Source organism: Rhincodon typus, chromosome 6, assembly GCF_021869965.1.
Source record: "Rhincodon typus isolate 14 chromosome 6, sRhiTyp1.1, whole genome shotgun sequence".
Classification (NCBI taxonomy): domain Eukaryota; kingdom Metazoa; phylum Chordata; class Chondrichthyes; order Orectolobiformes; family Rhincodontidae; genus Rhincodon; species Rhincodon typus.
Genome location: NC_063337.1, coordinates 34,283,921 through 34,289,449, shown reverse-complemented (window position 1 = coordinate 34,289,449; position 5,529 = coordinate 34,283,921). Strand labels below are relative to the sequence as shown.

Sequence of the window (5,529 nt, the reverse complement as noted above, 5' to 3'; positions counted from 1 at the left end):
AAGTAGGGAAGAGGACAGGAGAATAGAGTTGAGGAAAACAAGATCTATGTGAGCGGGGAACTAAAGGAAATCAGTATTAGGTGGTAAATGGTGTTGGTGAAATTGATGGTATAAAAGGCCAATAAATCCCTTGGGCCCGATAATCCATATCCCAGAATTACTTAAAGAAGTGGCCCTAGACACAGTGGATGCATTGATGGTTATCTTTTAAAGATACTATAGACTCTGGAACATTTCATATGGAGGGCAGCTAATGTAACCCCATTACTTTGAAACAAAGGAAGTGGAGAGAAAATGGGGAATTAAAAACTGGTTAGCCCATCATTGGTGGTAGAGAAAATGCAGCAGTCCAAAATAAAATATTTAACAGCAGAGCACTTAGAAAGCAGTGACAGGATTGGACAGTGTCAGCATGGATTTACAAAAGGGAAATCCTGCTTGACGAATGCTACTGAAATTTTTTGAGGGTGTGACAAATAGAGTTGATGAGAGGAAGCCAGTAGCTGTGGTTTACTTGGACTTTCAGAAGGTTTTTGATATGGTTCCAGATAAAGGGATTAGCATGTAAAATTTAAAGCACATGGGATTGGAGAAGTGTACTGACATGGATAGACAACCAGCCAGCAGATAGAAACAAAAAGAGTAGAAATAAACAAGTCTTTTTCCAGGTGGCAGACAGTGAGAAATCAGGGGAAAATCGGCAGGGATCAGTGCTTAGATCCCAACTGTTCATGATACATATCAATGAGTTAGATGAGGGAACCAAATGTAATATCTCAAGTTTGCAGATGACACAAAGCTGGGTGGGAGGTGAGCTCTCAGAAGGACGCAGGGTTGCTTCAGTGTGATTTGGGCAAGTTGAGAGAGTGGGCAAATGCATGGCAGATGAAGTGTAATGCAGATACATCTCAAGTTATCTACTTCGGTAGCAAAAATGGGAAAGCAGATTATTATCTGAATGGCTATAAATTGGAAAAGCAGGAAGTGCAATAATTTGTGGATGTCCTTGAACACCGGTCACTGAAGGTGACAGGTGCAGCAGACAGTGAAGAAGGCAAATGGTATGTTGTGCGTGAAAACAGGAACAGGGTATAAAGTTGGATGATCAGCCATGACCATACTGAAAGATGAAGCAGGCTCAAACAGCCAAATGGCCTATTTCTTGCTTCTATTTTCTGTGTTTAAGTGGAGTCAGGATTTGGCAGACAGAATTCCCAAGGTGAGAAATAAAGAGAGACAAAACAACAGGAAGAGGTTTAGGGGAGGTTTAAAAAAAAGTAGCTTTAAAACATATAAAATAGTGGAAATAGAGCAGCACACAGATAGGCACAGTGAACTCAAGCTACATAATCCTGTCTACACAACAGTAATGAGGATTCTCTTGTCCTGCTAGTAAACAGGGATAAGAGGGAGGAGGGAATTCAAATTTAAGCCTAGAGAGGCAATGTTAGGATAAAGTTGAAGTACATAGTGTGGAATCAACATGCAACATCAAACTACTTCAGTCCAAGTTCATTCTGGTGGAACAAAACTGATACTATTTGAAAGGTAGAGTGCCAGAGTACACATTGATGGAGATATTTTATGAGAATGAAGATTCAGGACGTGCAGGAACAGTATCAGAGCAGAAAACATGTTGTAAAACTGGAGGTCAGTATTACATCTAGAGTAAATCTCTGCCCATGAATCACACTGTAGCTAAAGCTGATAAACTAATGGGACTAGTAGGCCATCCCAGGATCAGTCCAGATCAGCTGCAGTTAACTAATTGGTTAACAGAAGTAACAGCATAACTAGATCAGAGTCATAGCAGCTGAGTCTTAAGATGGGCTAAAAATCCAGATAATACCAAGAATTTGGAAACCGTATTTGAGAAGATGATTCAGTCTTAAATTGAAGAAAGCAGGAAGCATTTATGCTTGCAGGATAAGTAGTGGCAGTTTGGACAGCAAATGACTTGCGAGTTAGTCTGAAATACATCCAACTACTCAAGCCAAGAGAATTTAAACATTGGGAAACTGGGAAAGAAAGAGCAAAGGATGGGATCATACACACAAGAGTTATGGAGTTCCCTGACCACTTGAGAGCTACCTTGAATCTTTATGTGAGACCACCGTCAAAATGGTTTATCATCCTGAAAAAAAATTGCTATACGGGATTGGATAGTGTTAACAACAGTGGACATGAAAATGATCGTAACTACTTTAATATCAACTTTTCAATACAGCAGTAAATGTGCAGTTCGACATTGTCAGCAACCACAATGGATTTTACAGGTCGTTTAATATATCTGGAATCTTAAAACCTACACCTTAATTTAAGAAAGTCAATAAGAAAGTTGTAGAACGGTGCCAGAAAGGATGACACAGACTGCAAGAGTATAAACTAACAAGGTGTGTAGAATACTGTAAGTCAGAACATGACATACAAATAAAAACAACCCGTCAATAAATTTTAAATGAATAAAGAAGGGAGGATAACTGCAGCAAAAAAAAAAACGCGCAGCAAATCGAATACATTCAAATCGTACAGAACAACAAATGAACAGAACTTCAGAACTCATTTTGAGACAGGCATTTATTTAAAGGCCTTGTATATCTAGTAAAAATGCTTGCTGCTGGGTAACCTCGACCTCTGTCTCCCTCATTACAATAATGACCTGCACTTCACCAAACAAATTCCACTAAACACTTCAAGCAACGTGAAAACTGAAACAACTCCGGGAAACTGCTGTAAAAGCTCAGCATGTCTGGCAGCATCTGTGGAGTAAAATCAGTTAACGTTTTCGGGCCGGTGACCCTTCCTCAGAACTAATGGTAGCTAGGAAAATGTTATTCTTTTTTTAAAAAATATATCAATAATAGAACAGCGACTTAATAATAAACTGACAAATCACACACCCTAACCTGAACAAAGTAAAACTCACAATGAGACGATCCTTTGACATAAAACAGAGCAGTAAGTTCAGACTCTGTCATTTACTGAGGAGTTTTTCTAGTTCCCCCACCACCTCTAAACCCACCCCACCCCCCAAATCTAGAGAAAACCTTTTAACCCCCAACAACGCTCAGGTACCAATGGTTGCGCCACCTACTGGTCTGGCAGAGAATCGATTCCAACAATACGAGTGCAGCATTTATGGCGGGGATAGCGGGAAGTGCAGATGGCGGGGTCAGAGATGATACAGTGTGGAGCTGCACGAACACAGCAAGCCAAGCAGCATCAGAGGAGCAGCAAAGTTGACGTTTCGAGTCGGGACCCTTCTTCAGAAAATGCATTTATGTTACTGTAATAGTTGGCTCAACAAATAGACAGAGCACGATTTCAAATTCCACTACAGCAGTTTATGAAATTGAATTCAGTTTGAAGAAGCAATCGTATAAAAACTTGGAATTAAAGTACAAGTATTAGTAAAGATGAGGAAGGGTAATTTTTTCTTCAGATGCTGCTCAGACCTGCTGAGCTTTTCCAGCAACTTCTGTTTCTATTCCTGCAAACTCAGAAGGAATATTACTCAGTAAACCACAAGAAATAGATTCATAGAATCCCTACTGTGTGTAAACAAGCCCACACTGACACTCAGAGCATCCCGCCCAGACCCATACCCCTGCAACCCACCTAATCTGTCTATCCCTGAACACTACAGGCAATTTAGCATGGCCAATCCACCTGGACTGCACATCTTTGGATTGTGGGAGGAAACCCACACAGACACAGGGAGAATGTGCAAACTCCACACAGACAGTTGCCTGAGAGTGGAATCAAACCCAGGTCCCTGGCACTGTGAGGCAGCAGTGCTAACCACTGAGCCACCATGCCACATACCGTAAACATGTCTTTCATTGTCAAGGGGAAATGGTTTAATCATATGTTGCTACCCCAAACAGAACATTTCTCACTGTACATTGATCTCATAAAAGTGCACTGCCTACATCAGATTACACTGGAAGGGTGCATTGACTCTAACGTTTGAGCAAGATGCTGAGACCTTTTTCACTGGAGCATAAGAGGTTGAGGTGTAACATTATAGAGGCTTTTAAAATCATGAGGGGCATAGATAAGGCGAACAGCAGGTGTCTTTTCCTTATGGTGGGGGATTTCAAGACCAGAGGGCATATTTTTAAGGTGGGAGAAGAGAGATTTAAAAAGGACATGAGGGCAAACATTTTTATACAGAGAGTAGTTCATGTGTGGAATGAACTTCCAGAGGAAGTGGTGGATGCGGCTACAGTTACATCTAAAAGATATTTGTTTAAGTACATGAATAAGAAAGATTTGGGGGGATGTAAGCCAAGCACAGGCACAGCTGGACCAAAGGATCTGTTTCTGTGCTGTATAACTCTATAACAAAGCAGTGTCTACCCACTAACACAGTGTTATTATGAAGCCAAAAGAGCACTCTGCCTATCACACAAATGTCATAATTTCAGTGCTGGTTTGATTCTAGGTATATAGGATGTACATTCCAAAGACTGGTGGATCATACCAAACAGCATGTCACTTTGGCTGTTTGCAACAAGCAAGGAACTGACCGCACCCAACTCACCCTCACTTGCAGAATTCACATCACAGTGTTCAATATTAAATATTATCAATCATTGGACAACGTTTTGCTCCATAATCCCGAGTTTACAAAGTGTTATGCCAACAACTAATTTAAGATTGTCAGTTGGGCTCACAATGTGATAAGCTTGTATGTACAGGAAGCTACATTTATTAACACAGAGCCCTGTTCTTCGTCGAGAGAAAGAACATATATGTACTGTGCCCATTTTAATGAGACAAAATAGGTGACAGCCACTGTCTGGTTCATTTTCAGGGCAATATCTTTACTAATCAGAGTAAGCCTACCTTGTTTAAACAGTAAACAAAGCTTGGCTGTTAACTGTTAACCATCACTTACTGGTGCATTCTCCTTGGAAATGCCTCTATCAATCAGAGTCCATTTGCCAACCAATCAGCATTTTCCTCTCATACACTGTAAATATTGTTTGCTATTTAATTTGATATTGCTTGAAAATTGCCCTGTTGTGTGCAAGACAGAAAGCTTGGATAAAATGTATCTTTCCTTTAAAAAATACTCATGTATAACTAAATGATTATTTATACCAATTTTATATGGTTATTTTGAGCTTTAACATGCTTCAAGTATCAAGAGTCATTGTAAAGTTATTGTGGTTCTTTTAATGAAAACATATTGATATATTTGAATGTTCTCCAAACCTATCAGTTAAATTATTTACAATGAATCATTGGGAGCTAACATTTGCACAATCCTAGACAGGACTGTGAATGGATTCACACAAATGGGTCATGTGATATGAGTTGCAATGCCAGTGTGATGCCATGAATATAGGTCGTACATTCCAATGACTGACAACCATATCAACAACATGTCCCATTGATTAGTTACAGTGGACAGCATGCTAATTGTGCTCAGCCAACCAATGCATGCAAGCCTCAGAGACGTATATGCACCATTAGATTTAATTCTGTGATCAGAAATCATTTATTAAACAAGAATTACAC

At 39.8% G+C, this 5,529-nt stretch overlaps 1 protein-coding gene across 1 annotated transcript in view; it reads right to left on the bottom strand.

Annotated features, from left to right (window-relative positions):
* Positions 1-3,022, bottom strand: part of atp8a2 (ATPase phospholipid transporting 8A2) — a 701,479-nt gene extending 698,457 nt beyond the window's left edge. Inside the window, exon 1 of the mRNA XM_048597580.1 lies at positions 2,927-3,022. The gene's annotated coding sequence lies outside the window, so the exon portion shown is untranslated. The remainder of the gene's footprint in view (positions 1-2,926) is intronic.
* Between the last annotated feature and the right edge of the window lie 2,507 nt (positions 3,023-5,529).